The sequence below is a fragment of the Lampris incognitus genome, chromosome 21 (genome assembly GCF_029633865.1).
Source record: "Lampris incognitus isolate fLamInc1 chromosome 21, fLamInc1.hap2, whole genome shotgun sequence".
NCBI classification, from domain to species: Eukaryota; Metazoa; Chordata; class Actinopteri; order Lampriformes; family Lampridae; genus Lampris; species Lampris incognitus.
The window spans coordinates 29,179,617-29,203,991 of record NC_079231.1 but is presented as its reverse complement, the minus strand read 5'-3'; the positions used below and the strand labels follow the sequence as shown (position 1 = coordinate 29,203,991).

The window sequence follows — 24,375 nt, the reverse complement described above, 5'->3', positions numbered from 1 at the left end:
CTACTGGAGGGCCGTCAGTTCACGGCTTTCGTCGATCACAAACCGCTGGTGTTCGCGATGGCCAAGGTGGCAGAGCCGTGGTCAGCCCGCCAGCAGCGACAATTGGCCTACATCTCAGAGTTTACCACCAACGTGAGGCATGTCGCTGGAAAGTCCAACCCGGTCGCTGACTGTCTCTCCCGGGCCATCGCTGGTGCCGCCCATTTGGGACTCGACTACAGCCAGATGGCGGCTGACCAGGCCGCCGACCCAGGAGTGCAGGCATGCAGGACCGCCGACACAGGGCTGCAGTTGGAGGATGTGGCTTTCGACGACGCCGGCGCCATGCGCCTGTGCGTCGTCTCTACGGGTCAGCCCCGACCAGTCATTCCGACTGCTTGGAGGCGACGGGTCTTCGACGCAGTCCATGGGCTGTCTCACCCTGGCAGAAAGCTTTCACAGAGGTTGGTGGCGGCAAAGTTTGTCTGGCATGGACTCAAAAAGGATGTGAGGGACTGGGCTGACACCTGTGTGGAGTGCCAGCACTCCAAAGTGCTCCGGCACGTCAAAGCGCCCATGATCTTTCACGGTACCTGAGAGGAGGTTCGACCACGTGAATGTGGACCTGGTAGGCCCCCTACCCCGCTCCCGTGGTTTCACATACCTGCTCACCATGGTCGACAGGACCACGCGATGGTCAGAGGCCGTCCCGCTTTTGCCCACGACAGCGCCTGAGGTTGCCCGAGCGTTCATCGGAACCTGGGTCGCCCGCTTTGGCACCCCATCTGACCTCTCCTCGGACAGAGGACCGCAATTCACGTCAGCGCTCTGGGAGGAGAACGCCGCGGGTTTAGGGGTGAGGCTCCATCGCACCACAGCATATCACCCTCAGGCGAATGGATTGGTCGAGAGGTTCCATCGCTCGATGAAGGCCGGATTGCGGGCTACCCTCAAGGACGACCGCTGGGTCGACAAACTGCCTTGGGTTATGCTTGGGCTCAGGACGGCTCCCAAGGAGGACCTCCAGTCCTCATCCGCCGAACTGGTCTACGGACAGCCACTTCGGGTCCCGGGGGATTTCCTTCCCACCGCCACAGCTCCCTGGTCCGCCAGATGCTAACGGACTGCGCTGCAGGAGGAAGCCAGGGCTTTTGCACCAGTCCCCACTTCTCAGCATGGCGGCTCTCAGTCCTATGTCCCCACGGAGCTGCGGTCGGCGGAGTATGTTTTCATCCGTCACGACGCGCACCGCGGTCCCCTGCAGCCACCCTACGACGGCCCATTTCGGGTACGGGACACTGGAGATAAGCACTTTGTGGTGGAGGTTGGCAGCAGGCTTGAGCGGGTTTCTGTGGACCGCCTCAAGCCTGCTCACCTGGACTTAGATCGCCCTGTTGGTCTTGCCCTGCCCCCACGGCGGGGGCGCCCCCCGGCTCTGCCCCCCTCCCCCGGCGAGCCGCCCCCTGCTTCCCCAGCCCCTCCCTTTCCCCGGTCCAGCTGTGAGGACTCTGCTGCTTTGCCTGCGGTTAACCAGCCCCCAGCTCCTGTTCAGCGGAGCCGTTGGGGCAGAGAGATCCGCCCCCCTCGCCACACTGACTTTTCGTATTAAGGCGAATTCTGGGGGGACGTGTGTAGTGGTTATGGGGCTACATAATTCCCCTTATTGAGCTAGTAGGAACGTTAGTTTACAGCTGCTGTTTCCTCGGTTCGGGTTTACAGTGACACACTTCCGCTGCGCGGGTTTTTTGTTGTTGTAATGGTGGAAGGAATAAATGGTGCACGTTGTGTAGCCGAAAGAGAAAAGTTGTCACGACTCCTGCTTGAGCTCCTCTACATTATAACGTAACACTCATGACCACTGAATAATGAAGTCGAAACTAACGCGCCCAACGACCGTCGCTGCTAAACAAATGCAAATCAATAGCTCCGATGGCGATGGACGCGGCTGGACATCGGAGCACAGGAGAGCCACTCATATCTATGGCTCTGTTAGCGACGGGCGTTGGTAAACATCGGATCACAAAGAGCCATGGACATCTATAGCTCTGACAACGATTCCAAGAGGATAAATTCGGAGTCTCATCACCAGCCAGTCAGACTAGCTTGGTCTAGCCAGAAAGGCACGAACTGAGGAAACCTCTTGGATGAGAGGCGAAACGTCTCCACGGATATATACCAAGTCCAGTTGCACTTGATTCAACTCCTTTGGATACTTATTCGTGGTCGTTACACTACTCCCCTCCTTCGGGAAGCGCATCCGATCGAGGGGATCGCCACTTCCGCAGCTCGGCCTGACGTCACAGCCAGGACGCAAACTCGGATTTCCCGCACCGCGGGCGACAGCGTTAACCAGTCGACTAAAGGGTCCGACCCGTTAGCCAAGGGCTGCTGAACCTATTCATCCGTGATCGTTACAGTATTCTGATACTAAGTTGTCTGGTTAAACAATATTAGGTTATGGTTTACATTTCAAGGACTCTGACAAAACTTTAACCGGAGCCTGCAAGGGCACTGCTACTCGCTCCGCCATCTCGAATCCTCCCGTGGACTAGTTATGCACAGAGCCTGGAGGAAAAAAAAAATGGGGGGGGGGGACTTCCCCTTTTCGGGTCTAGCGTCACAATATTGGTCACAGGGGTTTACCCAAATTGAGACAGTGCCATCTGCTGGCGTTAACAATTAGTCATTCTCCCACCCGGCTATGTCACACTGTTTTTGACAGGAGTGTCACAAATAGATACAATTGAACAATCTTTGACAGATAGGAGTTCACATTTATTAATATTAAAGTTAAGTCCTGAAGCTTTGGGGAAGGACTGAATTAGGTCAAGGGCATAAGATATTTGACTGCTGTCTGTCAGAAAAAATAGTAGCGTCATCTGGTATCTGGCTAATTAGGATCTCACTTTCTGCAGCAGAGATTCCTTTTAAATTATTCACAGTGATGTGATCAGCAAGGACCTGAATAGTTAAAAGAAACAAAATAAGGCGAGATCGGACAACCTTGTTGCACATACAACTACGGCTGTCATCACAAGCTGATGTTGGTGACGCAGTTTGATGACGTTTAAAGCCCTTCGCCCCAGCAGTTCGCCAATGATTTCCTCTCCCGTCCATTGTTTGAGATTTTCAAGAAGAGATTTCCCAGCGTCCGCATGTACCATCACTGTTGTGCATTGCGTCAAGGGATATAAGAAAAGGGTAAGCTTCGCGATACCTATAACTATTTTCAGCCTATAACGCACTGGACGTGTGGATAGAAGTCACAGACGACGTTTTAACCTAGGTAAACCAAGTGCTAGCCACTTTTGAGCTAACGAAGTTAGCCTTTCCTGTTAGCCGAGCGACAATCATCTTCTGGCGTGTCACTCGAGGTGGAAAACATGTGTACTTTGCAGTACTATTTCCAAGATTTATTTCAACTAAGCTTGTCTGAGGGACATAATTTGTCTTACCGGCCTGGATTTACTTTGTTTCTCCGTAACGTCGAGCTGGAAGTTGCTGTTGTTTCTATCACGTTATGTTAGCTGTCGTTTTTTTCGGGTCAATCACAAGTTCGAAAATGTGGGTATTACCTTTATTTCTAGCTTGAAATTACGACCAGCGTTCATATGATTATACAAGAAATATTATATGATTTGGGGATGCTGTTGTTAATGTAGCAGCTTGACAACGCACCGACTGCTTAAAGTAATTTGGTGTGATTGTGAGGATGTTCATGGATAAGCAGTCTCCAGCATGTTTTCCTTGGCAGTAATCAATTCGTTTCTGGAATATGCACTAATGATCCCGTTTGAGACTGATGCTGGAGTCAGTCCTGCATGCGAGGTCTGGTGTGACGTGTTGCTTCCTTCCCTTTTTGACGTGCTGATCAGAGATATCCTGGCGAGAAGACTGACACAGATATGAGAAAGACTGTCTCTTATTTCATATTCCCAAGTGTTTTTTTTAACTTCTGATGATACCATAACATATACTTGCCCACTTGATTTAAGTTGCAGAATGGGGAAATGGCAATCATTTCAGTTCAATTCCACCTCAGTCCAGCCTGTATTCAACCCAATGGGGTTTAGTGATAAGCTCATGGAGTGTCCCTCCATCTAATTCACTCCCTATTTGGTTTGTCACTGGGGCCTGTATTCCGTTCTCTATTTTGGAATTGACTATAAATAGACTCTTAATTGGCTCTTCTCCTAAAACATCTAAGTTAACCCACTTCTACAGTGGACAGGGGGACACTTGCTAGAATGGGTGACGAAAAGCCCTGGTATGCCCCACAAATGGCCACGAATAAAACAAAAGGCTGAAAATTAAAATGCCAATTTAAAAGAAGAAGATAAATAAATAAATGGAGAGGTCTAAAAAAGTAGGCCTAACGCTAAAAGGACAAGAAAACCTACTTCCCGATGGCTGCCAATCTTCTCAACAGGTAAGCAAAGTTTACTCTATGGGGTCATGTTAGTGTTGTACTTTATAAGTCATGTTAGTGTTGTACTTTATAAGTCATGTTAGTTTTGTACTTTATAGGCCATGTTAGTGTTGTACTTTATAAGTCATGTTAGTGTTGTACTTTATAGCTCATGTTAGTGTTGTACTTTATAGGTCATGTTAGTGTTGTACTTTATAGGTCATGTTAGTGTTGTACTTTATAAGTCATGTTAGTGTACTTTATAGGTAATGTTAGTGTTGTACTTTATAGGTTATGTTAGTGTTGTACTTTATAAGTCATGTCAGTGTTGTACTTTACAGGTCGTGTTAGTGTTGTACTTTACAGGTCATGTTAGTGTTGTACTTTATAAGTCATGTTAGTGTTGTACTTTATAGGTTATGTTAGTGTTGTACTTTATAAGTCATGTTAGTGTTGTACTTCACAGGTCGTGTTAGTGTTGTACTTTATAGGTCCTGTTAGTGTTGTACTTTATAGGTCATGTTAGTGTTGTACTTTATAAGTCATGTTAGTGTTGTACTTTATAGGTCGTGTTAGTGTTGTACTTTATAAGTCGTGTTAGTGTTGTACTTTATAGGTCGTGTTAGTGTTGTACTTAATAGGTCATGTTAGTGTAGTTTATAGGTCATGTTAGTGTTGTACTTTATAAGTCATGTTAGTGTTGTACTTTATAGGTAATGTTAGTGTTTTACTTTATAGGTCATGTTAGTGTTGTACTTTATAGGTCATGTTAGTGTTGTACTTTATATGTCATGTTAGTGTTGTACGTTATAGGTCATGTTAGTTTTGTACTTTATAAGTTATGTTAGTGTTGTACTTTATAGGTCGTTTTAGTGTTGTACTTTATAAGTCATGTTAGTGTTGTACTTTATATGTCATGTTAGTGTTGTACTTAATAGGTCATGTTAGTGTTATACTTTATAAGTCATGCTAGTGTTGTACTTTATAGGTCGTTTTACTGTTGTACTTTATAAGTCATGTTAGTGTTGAACTTTATAAGTCGTGTTAGTGTTGTACTTTATATGTCGTGTTAGTGTTGTACTTTATAAGTCGTGTTAGTGTTGTACTTTATAGGTCGTGTTAGTGTTGTACTTAATAGGTCATGTTAGTGTACTTTATAGGTCATGTTAGTGTTGTACTTAATAAGTCATGTTAGTGTTGTACTTTATAGGTAATGTTAGTATTGTACTTTATAGGTCATGTTAGTGTTGTACTTTATAAGTCATGTTAGTGTTATACTTTATAGGTCATGTTAGTATTGTACTTTATAGGTCATGTTAGTGTTGTACTTTATAAGTCATGTTGTACTTTATAGGTTGTGTTAGTGTTATTGAGACTGTCTTGCAACAAAGTCAACCCAGAAGGATTTTTTTTTATTTTTGACATAATTTATCCATTTACTCTAAACCAAGCGGTACATGAATAAATCTGGGAAGTGCTAATGTATTTATGATTAGCTACCAATATCTTTATGGTAGCTATTTTAGCTCAAATGCCTTAACACAGTTCATTGTAGTAACTTTGAAGAGTTGATCCAAAAAAGTATTGCTATTTATTCGTCTTTTGCCATTTTTTTCAAATGGTCTGTATGGTTTATAGATATAGATTTGCCTATTTTGACCTAGCCGTTCGAGCATATAGTTTATAAGCTGTATAGCATGATTAGCTCTGCCGTTACCTTTTCCTCCACTTTAGCTGTGTTGAACATTGCTCCCGGTGATATAGAACTTATGTCACTCGGCAATAATTGACACGTCTTATCAATATCACAGACATCTAATTTAATTTTGTTATAAGAAGAAATCACTTTTCTTGTTGGACTGAATAAACTTATGTCAAGATATAAAAGGCATATTTGGATGTAACAGATTTGCAATTTATCACCTTACTTGAACATTCTATTTTAAAGCTATGAAAAGGATCCGGTGTTCTTGACACTATGCAAGTCCCCCACTTGAAGCTATCTGGATCCGCACTTTCCAGCGCTGCAGTGCTGGAGCTACGGGAGAGGTAATACAATGCCTACTCAATACATTGTTTTGGTGCACAAAATGTTATTATGAAAGGCCATGTCCTCTTCATCCATGGCATACTCGTATGCAGGGGGAAATGGCTTATAATGACCTGGAGATGACCAAAGTCCTGACAGTGTTCAAGCTCGCACCCTGTGCATATTTGCTAGATTTCTACATGATACTTGTAAACAAGATTGACATTTCAATTAGAATTTTTTTGTTTTACATAACCAGGTGGCAAAATCACAAGCAAAGTACTACTACCGTGAGTGAGGAAAAGTATGTTAATGACCTACAGATTGGTACTGAAGCATGGAGCATTACTTTTAATGCTCTGCGCAGTTGCTTGAATTATTCTTATATAACTTTATTTCCCAGTAGCACTAGTGGTGCCTTGGCATTAGTGCCAAACGTGGAGAGGTTGCCCACTATTGGTGTGAAATTGCACAGTGTGTCATGGGATGGCGCTCTGTAGCCCCTTTTGAAATGTGGAATGTGAGCGGAGCATTTCATGTTTGTTGTTAATACATTGTCAGGGAACAATTAAACCAAACAGGCTCGCTCTCGATTTTTAATGAACACAGAGTTGTCTGTCCAGAAACTTTCTTTGGTATTGGCATGGCAACCCCTACTGTTGAGACTATAAAACAATTTTGAATGGAAAAGAGGGCTGAGTTTACTGACATAGGGGAAATATATTTTGTTAATGGATTTTACAGTATTTTCTCACAATTTGGTTTGTGAAACAATAGAGTCCAAAAAACAAATCATATACACCGAAGGATGGCGCCTGTTCAGGGGGAGGGGAAACTGGGGGGAATAGCGTGATCCTCCCATGCACTACGTCCCTCTGGTGAAACTCCTCACTGTCAGGTGAAAAGAAGTGGCTGGTGACTCCACATGTATGGGAGGAGACATGTGGTAGTCTGCAGCCATCCCCAGATCGGCAGAGGGGATGGAGCAGAGACCGGGATGGCTCGGAAGAGTGGGGTAATTGGCTGGGTACAATTGGGGAGAAAAGGGGGGGAGAAAAATGCTCCTTCACCTGTTATGCTTATGATGCCCACGCCACCTTTGTTTCTAGGGGTCGACAGTTCACCAGACGCAGTAAAAGTCGCCGATTCTGGTGCAGAGTCACAGGCACAGCCAGCAGAGCTGTCAGCAAAGGAAACCGAGCTTCTACTTCCAACAAAAAAGCCCAAGAAGAGTTACACCTTTTGCTCCGAGTGGCTGAAAGAATTTTGCCTGGCAGGGTTTATTACGTATTTGTAAACACTGCAGACCAGTTGTTACAGGCACCTCAAAACTTGGATCTGTAGTTCCAAAGTTAAAGCATGGGACCCTGTAAGTTCATGGAAAAAGCCACGAGTTCATGTAATGCCGCGAGCTGCCAGCAGTGTTTCAACGCCAAGAAGTGGCCAACACATTTCATGACGAGGCAGAGATGATGATTAAGGTTAGCATGGTGTGCAATATCACCGAAGAAGAAATGCCATACACAAAACTGGAAACACATACACTACTAGAGAACATTGGGTCGACTGTAAATCCAACCTACAGTGACGATATGGCATGTGCACAATTCATTGGGGTGACTGGGGGGAAAAGTTAGAAATGCAAGCTCAGAGGTGCTTTCACTCAGTATTGACAACTTTTTTTTAAAATTCCCCACCCCCTTTTCTCCCAGTTGTATCCGGCCAATTACCCCTCTCTTCCGAGCCATCCCGGTCGCTGCTCCACCCCCTCTGCCGATCCGGGGAGAGCTGCAGACTACCACATGCCTCCTCCGATCAGAGGTGGACAACCTGGCTTCAGAAAGTAAAAGTCCTGCCACATATTTGTTCCATCCATACATGGTAGGACTTCTATGTTCTGAAGCCGGGGTGTCCACCTCTGCCTCCGATACACATGGAGTCACCAGCCGCTTCTTTTCACCAGGGGGGTGTAGCACGTGGGAGGACCATGCTATGATCCTCCCCCGTGTCTGTGGGTGGGAAGACCACCCACCCACAGACACGGCCAATTGTGTCTGTAGGGGCGCACGACCAAGCCGGAGGCAACACGGGGATTCAAACTGGCAATCCCGGTGTTGGTGGGCAACGGAATAGACCGCCATGCCACCTGGTCAAGTATTGACAAATTCTGGCTGTGACCAGATTCTTTGCTAATGCCACCAACTGAAAGACTCGGTGGCACCGCTGCCACCATTGTGAAACATTAGTTCAGAACCCTGATCCTTCTGTACTGGCTCAACGACTCTGCAAACTGCTTTTTATGGTGTTGCAAGAAGACACACAGTTACGAAACACTTCATATCTGTAATTTAAGTGAAGTTATCTTATATGAACTGTGTGTCTTGTTTTGTAAAAAAGTTAACTGTGCTTTTCTTTCATATGAAGGCATCATGGATGGGCATCCTTCATCACTGTGATAAGCACAGCTAAAGTGGTTTTGGTGAGTAAATAAACTTTTTTATATCTCATACGTCCGTGTGATGGGTAAAACGTTAGTTTTCAACATGGCCGACCAACTAGCCAAGCGGCTGCATACCTTTCTGAGTAGCTGAGTTCCTTTTTAGAAACTTGTCAGAGACTTGGTAAGAAATGGTGCCGTGAGGTTTTTGGTGAGCTGTGGAAGGTTAGATGATACAGAAGGCAGAAGAGAACATCATGGGTGTTCAGGTGGCGTGGCGGTCTATTCTGTTCCCTACCAACACGGGGATCACCGGAGCGGGTCGCGGTGTTACCTCCGGCTTGGTTGGGCATCCCTACAGACACAATTGACCGTGTCTGTGGGTGGGAAGCCGGATGTGGGTATGTGTCCTGGTCGCTGCACTAGCACCTCCTTTGGTCGGTTGGGGTGCCTGTTCAGGGGGGAGGGGGAACTGGGGGGAGTAGCTTGATCCTCCCATGCACAACATCTCCCTGGTGAAACTCCTCACTGTCAGGTGAAAAGAAGCGGCTGGCGACTCCACATGTATGGGAGGAGGCATGTGGTAGTCTGCAGCCCTCCCCGGATCAGCAGAGGGGGTGGAGCAGAGACCGGGACGGCTCGGAAGAGTGGGGTGATTGGCCAAGTACAACTGGAGAAAAAAAAGGGGGGGGATGATATCATCATACTGTGTGTGAAGTGTGGTATTTATACATCCCACATCATCAGCCAGTGTGGTATGACAGCTGCCCCAGCTGAAGTGACTGTTACAGAGAAAGGGAACGTTTTCCCTTTCTCTGTAATAACTGACACTGGCAGTTTCCAACTTGTGTTATAACAATGCAGTCTTTGTTTTATAACAATGCATTCTTTGCCTGTTTTTCCACTTGTAATGTAGCGCCAGTGTATTTTAAAAGAAGTGATCTGCTGTGCTTTTCCAGCTGCTGTCCTCCAAGAAGCGTGGTCCGCGGTTGACCTGGCAAGCACAGCCGAATGACCACCTGTTCAACAGCGACGCATTTCCCATGTTGCATTTCTTGCTTTTTGCTGTGAATAAAGTTCCACTTGTTTTATATCTACATTCAAGTGTCTCATGTTGTGTACTTTCCCAGTTCCTCATACTGTTCTGATCCTGTGTCTAACACGCTGCAGGACATGCTGTATACCTGTATGTCCACCTAACACGATGACCAAGAAAGTTTAATAACTTTGTGTAAAAAAAGACACAGACCTGCCGCTCCCTGAGTTTTTCTATAACTGCATGTATTTGCATTAAAATTAGATTTAGATCAATTGCACAAAAAAGTTATGATCAGGTCTACCTGAAACCACCATGAGCCGTCAACATGACCGCTCGTAATTTGCGTGTGATGGTGTGCGTCATGTCAGTACTTATGAGGTGTGTTGGTCGCGTCATTTCCTTAGTGAAGTTCGTTGCTGTGTCCTAGAAACACACTAGCGCCCTCCAGTGCAGACAAATAGTCTAAACTTGATGTTTGATTATGTCCAACATGTCTGGTTACAGACGCCGTTACAGACGCACCATGACTACCACCGAGGCCTTGCAGTATTTAAAGGCGTTTGACAGCGGCCATTTTAACTTGTTTAAAAATAGTATTAAAGTTGTTAAATGTTAATGTTGGTGTCAGTTAGTTTAATAACAGACACACTGACATATGTAATGCATTAATATCTCAACTGGGTATTTATCTTGACACAATCTAGAGTTTAAACACGTTCTCGTAGTTTTTAAGTTCTGGTCGTTGTTTGGGACTGTTTCAATATTTATTTTCAGTTCTTTTTTTACATTTCACGTTTTGTAGGCCTTGTTACGTTTGTTAGATTAGCAATGTGTGTTTTCTGTTTTGTTTTTCAGGTAATATTTTCGCTTTTTCTATCATGCTGTTAAAGTGCGACCATGGGGTGGCACAGTGGTGCAGTCGTTACCGGGGTCGCCTTACAGCAAGAAGGTCCTGGTTTTGAGCCCTGGGGTAGTCCAACCTCGGGGGTCGTCCCGGGTCGTCCTCTGTGTGGAGTTTGCATGTTCTCCCCATGTCTGCGTGGGTTTCCTCCGGGGGCTCCGGTTTCCTCCCACAGTACAAAGACATGTAGGTCAGGTGACTCACATGTAGGTCAGGTGACTCACTCCCTAGGGGTGTGTGTGTGTGTGTGTGTGTGTGTGTGTGTATGTGTGTGTGTGCATGCATGCGTGCGTGCGTGCGTGCGTGTGGGCCCTGTGATGGCCTGGTAGCCTGTCCAGGGTGTCTCCCCGCCTGCTGACCAATGACTGCTGGGATGGGCTCCGGCATCCCCGCGACCCTGAGACCAGGATAAGCGGTTCGGATGATGGATGGGTGGATGGATGGATGAATATAGTTTAAAAACCGTGGTCATGTGATGGCTCATGGTCATTTTAGGTGGGAGTGAAATCCCGGTCGTTCCAGTGTTAAATTAGATTCCTGTCTAGCAAAAGTCGAAGGTCTATAAAAACAAGAACCTCGTGCCACAAGAACTGTTTCTTCCCTATAGCAGTAGGTTTCTCCAACAAGCCCCCAGATACCCACAGATACTGACACTGCCCCCCACCCCCATTGCCCCATCACCACGACATGACATACACCTACATACATGCACATACACTCGCATGCACTAACACAGTGCAATATATCTGTCTGCCCTACTGTGCCCAGTGTACATGGACACTTTACAGTACCGCAGTACCCTGCAAGTAAACACTTACTCTACAAATAACTTCTTATTTAAAATTCTCATTTAACATTTTGGAAATGGAGTACTTGTCATATTCCCAGCATTTCCCTATATTGTGTCTATTTTTATTTTATTTTATATTGTATAGATGTTATTATTAACTTTTATCTTTGATATTTACTGTTAATTTTTCTCTCTTGCACGAACATACCAAGACAAATTCCTTGGACGTTCTTGAAATAATTGGCAAAAATAAATATGATTCTGATTATTCTAGTGCTTGTAAATAAAATATGAGAAATTCAACAGAATCAGAACCATCTTTGTTGGGCTTGACTCTGGTTTTGTGGCTCTTGGTGTATTTTACATAAAATAGAAAAACTAAAACACAACAATCTTCAGCTATATACACAATATTTACACAAGCTATATATACACTCACCGGCCACTTTATTAGGCACACCTGTCCAACTGCTCGTTAACGCAAATTTCTAATCAGCCAATCACATGGCAGCAACTCAATGCATTTAGGCATGTAGACATGGTCAAGACGATCTGCTGCAGTTCAAACCGAGCATCAGAATGGGGAAGAAAGGTGATTTAAGTGACTTTGAACGTGGCATGGTTGTTGGTGCCAGACGGGCTGGTCTGAGCATTTCAGAAACTGCTGATCTACTGGGATTTTCACACACAACCATCTCTAGGGTTTACAGAGAATGGTCTGAAAAAGAGAAAATATCCAGTGAGCGGCAGTTCTGTGGGCGAAAATGCCTTGTTGATGCCAGAGGTCAGAGGAGAATGGCCAGACTGATTCGAGCTGATAGAAAGGCAACAGTAACTCAAATAACCACTCATTACAACCGAGGTATGCAGAAGAGCATCTCTGAACGCACAACACGTCGAACCTTGAGGCAGATGGGCTACAGCAGCAGAAGACCACACCGGGTGCCACTCCTGTCAGCTAAGAACAGGAAACTGAGGCTACAATTCGCACAGGCTCACCAAAATTGGACAATAGAAGATTGGAAAAACGTTGCCTGGTCTGATGAGTCTCGATTTCTGCTGCGACATTCGGATGGTAGGGTCAGAATTTGGCGTCAACAACATGAAAGCATGGATCCATCCTGCCTTGTATCAACGGTTCAGGCTGGTGGTGGTGGTGTAATGGTGTGGGGGATATTTACTTGGCACACTTTGGGCCCCTTAGTACCAATTGAGCATCGTGTCAAAGCCACAGCCTACCTGAGTATTGTTGCTGACCATGTCCATCCCTTTATGACCACAGTGTTCCCATCTTCTGATGGCTACTTCCAGCAGGATAACGCGCCATGTCATAAATCTCGAATCATCTCAGACTGGTTTCTTGAACATGACAATGAGTTCACTGTACTCAAATGGCCTCCACAGTCACCAGATCTCAATCCAATAGAGCACCTTTGGGATGTGGTGGACCGGGAGATTCACATCATGGATGTGCAGCCGACAAACCTGCAGCAACTGCGTGATGCTATCATGTCAATATGGACCAAACTCTCTGAGGAATGTTTCCAGTACCTTGTTGAATCTATGCCACGAAGGATTAAGGCAGTTCTGAAGGCAAAAGGGGGTCCAACCCGGTACTAGCAAGGTGTACCTAATAAAGTGGCCAGTGAGTGTAGGTCATTCAATCATGATAAAGATATACTATATACATAGGTACTTAGTCATATTTGATTTTATTTAGCACCTTTGTGCAAATTTACCTTGTTTTTCCTCTTAAAAAAATCCTGGTTTTGTCCTGGCTGGTCGGAGTCCTTCTGTTGGGAATTACCCCGTTCTGTGTTATGTTCACTGTCCTCCATGTTTGTTTGTATTGCCTTCATGCAAATTTCCTGCGTATGTGCATGCTGTGCAGAGCAGAAAGGGTCGTCCAAATGACGTAAAACATTGTCGTAAAGAGTGATTTGTGGCACAATGAAATAATGATAGAGCTTGATATGAAACGATAGACATTTTCTATCATCACATATGTATCGTTATATCGCACAGCCCTACTTTTGAACACACAGTGCATCACACGTGCCTATACTGGGTTTAACAGCAGATGACCGCACAGCGTTATCCATAGTGAACCGCCATCCCTGGTGTGTGTATGTTTAATCACATGCATGGACACACTATGGCACCTTTGATTCTGTCTGTGGTCACTTGTTCTTTGTTTCAACATAGTGTGTAATGCAGTGCAGTTATTGTCGGTGACATACAGTGCATCTGGAAAGTATTCACACCCCTTCACTTTCCCCACATTTTGTTATGTTACAGCATTATTCCAAAATGGATTAAATCCCTTTTTTCCCCCTCACCAATCTACATACAATACCCCATAATGATAAAGTGAAAAAGGTTTTTTAGAAATTTTTGCGAATCTATTAAAAATAAAAAACTGAAATATTGCATGTACATAAGTATTCACACCCTTTACTCAGTACTTGGTTGAGGGACCCGTGGCAGTGATTACAGCCTCAAGTCTTCTTGGGTATGAAGCTACAAGCTTGGCACACCTATATTTGGGGTATTTCTCCCATTCTTCTCTGCAGATCCTCTCGAGCTCTGTAAGGTTAGATGGGGAGCGTTGCTGCACAGCTGGGCCACTCAAGGACATTCACAGACTTGTCCCGAAGCCACTCCTTCATTGTCTTGGCTGTGTGCTGAGGGTCGTTGTTGTGTTGAAAGGTAAACGTTCACCCCAGTCTGAGGTCCTGAGTGCTCTGGAGCAGGTTTTCATCAAGGATCTCTCTGTACTTTGCTCCATTCATCTTTCCCTCGATCCTGACTAGTCTCCCAGTTCCTGCCGCTGAAGAACATCCCCACAGCATGATGCTGTCACCACCGTGCTTCACTGTAGGGATGGTATTAGCAAGGTGATGAGAGGTGCCTGGTTTCCTCCAGACGTGCCGTTTGGCATTCAGGCCAAAGAGTTCAACCTTGGTTTCATCAGACCAGAGAATCTTGTTTCTCATGGTCTGAGAGTCCTTTATTTTCTTTCTGGCAAACTCCAAGTGGGCTGTCATGTGCCTTTTACTGAGCAGAGGCTTCCGTCTGGCCACTCTACCATAAAGGCCTGATTGGTGGAGTGCTGCAGAGATGGTTGTCCTTCTGGAATGTTCTCCCATCTCCACAGAGGAATGCTGGAGCTCTGTCAGAGTGACCATCGGGTTCTTGGTAACCTCCCTGATCAAGGCCCTTCTCCTCCGATTCCTCAGTTTGGCTGGGCGGCCAGCTATAGGAAGAGTCCTGGTGGATCCAAACTTCTTCCATTTATGAATGATGGAGACCACTGTGCTCTTCGGGACCTTCAAAGCTGTAGAATTTTTTTTGTACCCTTCCCCAGATCTGTCTCAGAGGTCCACAGACAATTCCTTTGACTTCATGGCTTGGTTTCTGCTCTGACATGCACTGTCAACAGTGGGACCTTATATAGACAGGTGCGTGCCTTTCCAAACCATGTCCAATCAATTGAATTTACTACAGGTGGACTCCAATCAAGATGTAGAAACATCTCAAGGATGATCAGTGGAAACGGGATGAACCTGAGCTCAATTTTGAGTGTCATAGCAAAGGGTGTGAATACTTATGTACATGCAATATTTCAGTTTTTTATTTTTAATAAATTTCCCAAAATTCCTACAAAACCCTTTTCACTTTGTCATTATGGGGTATTGTATGTAGATTGATGAGAAAAAAAAGGAATTTAATCCATTTTGGAATAAGGCTGTAACATAACAAAATGTGGGGAAAGTGAAGAGGTGTGAGTACATTCCAGATGCACTGTAACTTTGTGTCTGTTGTTAGATGACTGCATGGCTGTAAAACGGTCACAGTGATGACGCCCTGAAATACCGTTAGCCTCACTTAGTCAGTTACACTTTTATAGTCATGTACTGTCTGACAACAGAACAATAAAGATATGTCTGGCAGAATCTGTATTGTGTTGTGTTATGTTGAAACACAACGTAAGGTATCGCAGGTGACAGGAAGTTGGCTCTTTAACATCGCGGGTAAAGGGAGAATCGATCCCTGCTAAGACGACACACATGTACATGAGCTGTGTCTATGATTAAGCCTCATTATCTAAGTTGCCTTGAGTTTAATAACACCTCACCTCACGTATGTCGTCCGTCAGGATTCCCCCTATAGGGTTTTGGTTGCACATGTTTGTTTAAAGCATGGGGGCGCTACTCCACATGCAGTTTTGTGGTTCTCCGCTAACTGGAGATTTTGTGCCTTTCCATTGTCAAGACACGTTGATCTTCTGCAAAGCCACGATGTCCCCCAGTCCATAACACCAGTCTATGGATGAATGCACCCAGGATTACTGCTACCCACAGGAGTAGCAGGATTTATTATGGAGGTTTACTCCTCTAGATCCGCCGTGTTCTGCTCTGTTGTCTCCTGACAACTTTAATAGGAGTACCATCAGGAGGGTGTGCCTCTTCACCACGCCTGCATGGTCATTCATCATGGAGAGGCGATATGTTGCACTTCACATGATGCTGGGGTGTATGCAGACACGTCTAGGAAAGGTACTACTCCTGTACTTAACCCCTTAACCCCATCACTGTTTAATAACAGTGGTTACTTTAGTTCAGTTAACATCAACTCACACAAGTACGTGTCATCATGTGTCAGCCCATGTGTCGTCAAAATAGTAATTAACTAATTTCATCAGGGGTTTACTGATACCAGTATCATATATGGGTTTGACAGCGGGCTAAGACAGATTATTAGTATTTGAGATATTACCTGAGGTTAAAATATGATACCAAAAGCTGTAAGTACATGGCATGAATAAAAGCAAAATGGCATCATTTACTGCATTCGTGGCACATGGAAGCCTTGGGGTCTGTTATTTTGCACACTGACCCCAAACTAATGGTCTAAGACCGCACTGTTCCTGGAAATGAATGAATATCTGTATTTGCTATTGCACAGCTACTACTACTACTACTACTTTCGGCTGCTCCCGTTAGGGGTCGCCACAGCAGATCATCCGTTTCCATTTCTTCCTGTCTTCTGCATCTTCCTCTGTCACACCAGCCACCTGCATGTCCTCCCTCACCACATCCATAAACCTCCTCTTTGGCCTTCCTCTTCTCCTCTTCCCTGGCAGCTCCATATTCAGCATCCTTCTCCCAATATACTCAGCATCTCTCCTCCACACATGTCCAAGCCATCTCAATCTTGCCTCTCTTGCTTTGTCTCCAAACCGTCCAACCTGAGCGGTCCCTCTAATATAATCGTTCCTAATCCTGTCCTTCTTCGTTACTCCCAGTGAAAATCTTAGCATCTTCAACTCTGCCACCTCCAGCTCCGCCTCCTGTCTTTTCATCAGTGCCACTGTCTCCAAACCATATAACATAGCTGGTCTCACAACCATCCTGTAAACGTTCCCTTTAACTCTTGCTGGTACCCTTCTGTCGCAAATCACTCCTGACACTCTTCTCCACCCACTCCACCCTGCCTGCACTCTCTTTTTCACCTCTCTACTGCACTCCCCGTTACTTTGGACAGTTGACCCCAAGTATTTAAACTCAAATGCCTTTGTCACCTCCACTCATGCATCCTGACCATTCCACTGTCCTCTCTCTCATTCACGCATAGGTATTCCGTCTTGCTCCTACTGACTTTCATTCCTCTTCTCTCCAGTGCATACCTCCACCTCTCCAGGCTCTCCTCAACCTGCACCCTACTCTCGCTACAGATCACAATGTCATCCGCGAACATTATCGTCCATGGAGACTCCTGCCTGATCTTGTCCGTTAACCTGTCCATCACCATTGCAAACAAGAAAGGGCTCAGAGCCGATCCTTGATGTAATCCCACCTCCACCTTGAACCCATCTGTCATTCCAACCACACACCTCACCACTGTCACACCTCCCTCATACATATCCTGCACCACTCTTACATACTTCTCTGCAACTCCTGACTTCCTCATACAATACTACACCTCCTCTCTCGGCACTCTGTCATAAGCTTTCTCTAAATCTACAAAGACACAATGTAACTCTTTCTGGCCTTCTCTATAATTCTCAATCAACATTCTCAAAGCAAACATCACATCTGTGGTGCTCTTTCGTGGCATGAAACCATACTGCTGCTCGCTGATCATCACCTCTCCTCTTAACCTAGCTTCTATTACTCTTTCCCAAATCTTCATGCTGTGGCTGATCAACTTTATACCTCTGTAGTTGTTACAGTTCTGCACATCGCCCTTGTTCTTGAAAATTGGTACCAGTATGCTTCTTCTCCACTCCTCAGGCATCCTCTCATTTTCCAGGATTGTGTTAAACAATCTAGTTAAAAACTCCACTGCCATCTCTCCTAAACATCTCCATGCCTCCACAGGTACTATGTCATCAGGACCAACTGCCTTTCCACTCTTCATCCTCTTCATAGCTGCCCTCACTTCCTCCTTGTTAATCCACTGAACTTCCTGATTCACTATCCCTACATCATCCAACCTTCTCTCTCTCTCATTTTCCTCATTCATCAGCCCCTCAAAGTATTCCTTCCACCTTCTTAGCGCACTCTCCTCACTTGTCAGCACATTTCCATCTCTATCCTTAATCGCCCTAACTTGCTGCACATCCTTTGCAGCTTGGTCCCACTGTCTAGCCAGTCACTACAAGTCCTTTTCTCCTTCCTTAGTGTCTAACCTGTCATACAACTCACCATACGCCTTTTCCTTTGCCTTTGCCACCTCTCTCTTTGCTTTACGCTGCATCTCCTTGTACTCCTGTGTACTTTCTTCATCTCTCTTACTATCCCACTTCTTCTTTGCCAACCTTTTCCTCTGTATAATTTGCTGTACTTCCTCATTCCACCACCAAGTCTCCTTGTCTTCCTTCCTCTGTCCTGATGACACACCATGTACCTTCCTAGCTGTCTCCCTCACTATTTCTGCAGTGGTTGTCCAGCCATCTGGCAACTCTTCACTACCACCCAGTGTCTGTCTTAACTCCTGTCTGAACTCCACACAACAGTCTTCCTTCTTCAACTTCCACCATTTGATCTTCGGCTGTGTCTTCACTCGCTTCCTCTTCTTGGTCTCCAAAGTCATCCTACAGACCACCATCCGATGCTGCCTAGCTACGTTCTCCCCTGTCACCACCTTGCAGTCTCCAATCCCTTTTAGATGGCGCCTTCTACATAAGATATAGTCCACCTGTGTGCACTTTCCTCCACTCTTGTACGTCACCCTGTGTTCCTCCCTCTTCTTGAAATATGTATTCACCACAGCCATTTCCATCATTTTCGCAAAATCAACCACCATCTGTCCTTCCACATTTCTCTTCTTGACTCCATACCTTCCCATCACCTCCTCATCACCTCTGTTCCCTTCACCAACATGTCCATTGACGTCGGCTCCAATCACCACTCTCTCCTCCTTGGGTACCCTCTCCACCATGTCGTCCAACTCACTCCAGAATTCTTCTTTTTCATCCATCTCACACCCAACTTGCGGGGCATATGCGCTGATAACATTCAGCAATAAACCTTCAATTTCCAGCTTCATACTCATCACTCTGTGTGACACTCTCTTCACCTCCAGCACGCTCTTGACATACTCTTCCTTCAGAATTACCCCTACCCCATTACTCCTCCCATTCACACCATGGTAGAAGAGTTTGAACCCACCTCCGATACTCCTGGCCTTACTCCCCTTCCACCTGGTCTCTTGCACACACAGTATGCCTACCTTTCTTCTTTCCATCATGTCAGCCAGCTCTCTCCCTTTACCAGTCATAGTGCCAACATTCAAAGTTCCAACTCTCACCTCCACATGCCTACCCTTCCTCCTCTCTAGCTGCCTCTGGACATGCTTTCCCCCTCTCCTTCTCCTTCGCCCAACAGTAACATAGTTTCCACTGGCACCCTGCTGGGTAACAGTACCGGTGGCGGTCGTTGGTAACCCGGGCCTCGACCGATCCGGTATGTAAGTCTTATTTATGATCCGCATATTTGATTTGGCAAATATTTTACGCCGGATGCCCTTCCTGACGCAACCCTCCCCATTTGTCTGGGCTTGGGACCGTCACTAAGGATGCACTGGCTTGTGCATCCTCAGTGGCTGGGTTTTTTGCTATTGCACAGCAGTAAAACAAAATTAAGTGCAACTCCCCAGTGGTACAAACAAGATTTAATATATATATATATATATATATATATATACACTACCGTTCAAAAGTTTGGGATCACCCAAACAATTTTGTGTTTTCCATGAAAAGTCACACTTATTCACCACCATATGTTGTGAAATGAATAGAAAATAGAGTCAAGACATTGACAAGGTTAGAAATAATGATTTGTATTTGAAATAAGATTTTTTTTACATCAAACTTTGCTTTCGTCAAAGAATCCTCCATTTGCAGCAATTACAGCATTGCAGACCTTTGGCATTCTAGCTGTTAATTTGTTGAGGTAATCCGGAGAAATTGCACCCCACACTTCCAGAAGCAGCTCCCACAAGTTGGATTGGTTGGATGGGCACTTCTTTGAGCAGATTGAGTTTCTGGAGCATCACATTTGTGGGGTCAATTAAACGCTCAAAATGGCCAGAAAAAGAGAACTTTCATCTGAAACTCGACAGTCTATTCTTGTTCTTAGAAATGAAGGTTATTCCATGCGAGAAATTGCTAAGAAATTGAAGATTTCCTACACCGGTGTGTACTACTCCCTTCAGAGGACAGCACAAACAGGCTCTAACCAGAGTAGAAAAAGAAGTGGGAGGCCGCGTTGCACAACTGAGCAAGAAGATAAGTACATTAGAGTCTCTAGTTTGAGAAACAGACGCCTCACAGGTCCCCAACTGGCATCTTCATTAAATAGTACCTGTTAGAGCCTGTTTGTGCTGTCCTCTGAAGGGAGTAGTACACACCGGTGTAGGAAATCTTCAATTTCTTAGCAATTTCTCGCATGGAATAGCCTTCATTTCTAAGAACAAGAATAGACTGTCGAGTTTCAGATGAAAGTTCTCTTTTTCTGGCCATTTTGAGCGTTTAATTGACCCCACAAATGTGATGCTCCAGAAACTCAATCTGCTCAAAGAAGTGCCCATCCAACCAATCCAACTTGTGGGAGCTGCTTCTGGAAGCGTGGGGTGCAATTTCTCCAGATTACCTCAACAAATTAACAGCTAGAATGCCAAAGGTCTGCAATGCTGTAATTGCTGCAAATGGAGGATTCTTTGACAAAAGCAAAGTTTGATGTAAAAAAAATCTTATTTCAAATACAAATCATTATTTCTAACCTTGTCAATGTCTTGACTCTATTTTCTATTCATTTCACAACATATGGTGGTGAATAAGTGTGACTTTTCATGGAAAACACGAAATTGTTTGGGTGATCCCAAACTTTTGAACGGTAGTGTATATATATAGTACATACATACAAATAGACACATTTGCAGCACAATCAACATGTAGATAATGTATGCATAGGTGTAAAAACAAGTGTAATCTCTGTTACACTAGATAAATAGTCTGTGTATCGCACTAACCTGAGTCAGCATATTTTACTGCACATGCCAAATGTACAGGTGTTACTGCACAGTTTCAGCATATTATTGCAACCTTTGAGCTGGTTAACAGAGTTCAGTTCTCTAATGACACTTGGGTAGAAACTGGAAGTACGGGTCTTGAAAGACCTATAGCGCCTCCCGGAGGGCAGCAGTGTGAAAAGGAAGCTGCCTGGGTGAGACGAGTCCTTGATTATGTTTGTGGCCTGACGTAGGCAGCGGGGTCTGTGTATGTCTTCAAGTGAAGGTAGTTGTGTGCCAGTGGTTTCTGTGCTTACATCATCACTCTGCAGAGCTTTCTTATTAGCCACAGTGCAGCTTGCACACCACACTGAGATGCCATAAGTGAGGATGCCCTCTATAGAGCAGTGATGGAAGGACACCAGCAGCGGCTGGGACAAATTAGTTCTCCTCAGTGTCCTTAGAAAGTAAAGCCACTGCTGTGCCTTCTTCACCAGGGAAATTGTATTGGCAGTCCATGTTGAGGTCCTGGGAGACGTGTGAAGCTGGTCACCCTCTCCACCATGTCTCCGCTGATGTATAAGAAAAAAGAAAAATACCCTGTAGAGAATTCATGAAGTATAGACTAATGAGGCAGAAAAGAAATATAAAAAATATAAAAAAGTTAACTGATATGATGAGGCTATTTAACAAGGAATACTACAGTACAGTATTAGATAATAATAAAAACAAAAGTAAAGGAATATGGACTGTATTAAACGGCATTATTAGAAATGCATCTAGAGACTCAAGTTAACCCTCAGTATTTTATCAGTAACGGTAAGGCCATGAATAATATGGATGATGTGGTTGGTAGGTTTTGATAACTTCCTTGTTTGTGCGGGACCAAATTTGGCAGAAAAAAAATCAATGACCCAGAAACAACCAAAGAGGGGACTGATGATGACCATAGTGCTACAAATCCAAGTTCAGTTTTTCTCAGAGCAGTAGAAGAAAAGGAAATCACTGCTGTTGTAAGAAAATGTAAGAAAAAAAAACTTCTCCTAACTGGAATGAAATGGATATGACAATAGTCAATAAATTCATCAATGGTATTGCAAAACCACCACAAACACATCTGTAACCTGTCATTTAAAACTGGTAAATTTCCAAGCAAAATAAAATTGCGAAAGTTACACGGGGATAGACAGCACTTCACAAATTACAGGCCTGTTTCTTTACTTTCCCAATTCTCCAAGATATTGGAAAGGTTCTTTACTGACAGACTAGACCAGTGTTTTCCAACCAGGTCCTCAAGGACCCCCTATCCTGCAGATTTTCTTTGCAACCCTGAATAGGTACCTGTTTGTAGTTATTCAACCAATCAGCAATGAATTATGTCAGCTGTTGCACACCTTGCATAATTAAGTGCTGGGAGATGATTGGTTGAGTATGTACAAGCAGGGCTACCTATGCAGGGTTACAATGAAAATCTGCAGGATAGGGGTTCTTTGAGGACTGGGTTGGGAAATGCTGGACTAGACAACTTCATTGAGAAGCACAAGTTGTTGACTGACAGCCAGCATAGACTCAGAACAAACAGACAACATCCCTAGAAAGAATAGGTCTATACTTTGTGGAATTTTTGTTGTGTGTGTGTGTGTGTGTGTGTGTGTGTGAATTAATTAATTGTAAAGTGCTTTGAGTGGCTGCTGCAACTAGAAAATCACTATATAAAACGCAACTTGATTGACTTGATTGATTGAACATCAATGGCACCAATTCAATTAATAGAAGAACTTACTAATTGCATAGACAAAAAACGTATGCAGTAGAAATATTTATAGTTTTAAAAAAAAAGCTTTTGATGCCATTGATCACTTTATATTACTTGGTAAATTGGAAAATAGTATCAGAGGATTTGTGCTTAATTGGTTGAGAAGCTGTTTAAGAAAGAGGCAGCAGTTTGTTAAGGTAGGTGAGCAGAAGTCAACATGCATGGATATTAATTGTGGAGTCCCTCAGGAGTCAATATTCGGCCTGAAATTGTTTATTCTGTACTTAAATGATGTGTGCACAGTATAGAAATATTGAAATTTGTAATTTTGCAGACAACACCAATATTTTCTGTTCTGGGGAGAATTTACAGCAGCATTTGGAGGTTATCATAATGGAAATGAGAAAATTGAAAATATGGTTTGATATAAACATATTATCATTAAATTTGAACAAAACAAATATAGTTATTTGGAAATTATAAAATAAACACTCAAGTGCAAATGATGATAGACAATGTCAACATAGAGTATATAAAGATACATTTCTGCGTGTGATGATAGACCACAAGATCTGTTGGCAATCTCATATAAAATATGTGTGAGCAAAGCTGGCAAGAAGCGTCACAGTCCTGGGAAAAACAAGGACCATTCTGGATCATAAAGCATTGTACACTCCATATTGTTCACTTGTATTGCCATATATGAATTACTGTTTGTAGGTATGGTGTAACACCCACAATAGCAACCTACATCCATTATGCATACTGCAAAAAAAGGTCATAAGGATAATTAACAATTTAGGATTTCGCGAACAGACTAACATGCTGTTTCTAAAGTCACATGCCTTGAAGTTCATGGATCTCATGGAATTTAACACATGACAAATAATGTATACAATTGTATGAAATTGTAAATTGTATAAACCAAGAAATAATTAACTCCGGGATAACATACGAAAAAAAATGTTGACAAAGAGGGGGGTTATAATTTGCGATAAAAGTTTAAAGAAAATTGTTCGTACAACTATGAAGCGTATGTGTATTTGATCTGTTGGGTGAACTTGTGGAATTGTTTGGATGTGGAATTCAAACGAAGTACAAACATTATTCAGTTCAAAAAGATGCACATACAATTATTTTTAAGAGGTATATGGATGAGGAAGAGCTTTGATAAATAACTGTTTAAGTTTTATATTATCGACACTGGGTGATATTTGGGTTGTACATATAATTGGGATAATTGTTTTAAATTGTATGTAATTCTGTTATTTCTATTCTTTTTGAACAGGTAATATTGCGTTTATGACAATTTGTTTATTGAGTTTGTTGTGTAGGTTTATTGTTGATTTTAATTTAATCATATTGATTCGTTTTTATCTGTTTTTTGTTGTTGTTTTACATGGTCGAAATAAAAATAATAAATAAAAAATAATCAATTAAAATTATGATAGCCTGTCATTTCATATTAGACTTGGTCACATTTGCGGGAGGGTCTGTCTAGGAGGCTGCACATCCACAGA

At 43.8% G+C, this 24,375-nt stretch overlaps 1 protein-coding gene across 1 annotated transcript in view; it reads left to right on the top strand.

Annotated features, from left to right (window-relative positions):
* Nucleotides 1–3,073: 3,073 nt before the first annotated feature.
* The window catches only part of LOC130131357 (trafficking kinesin-binding protein 2-like), a 75,280-nt gene continuing 53,978 nt past the window's right edge, over nt 3,074–24,375 (top strand). Inside the window, exon 1 of the mRNA XM_056301020.1 lies at nt 3,074–3,180. The gene's annotated coding sequence lies outside the window, so the exon portion shown is untranslated. The remainder of the gene's footprint in view (nt 3,181–24,375) is intronic.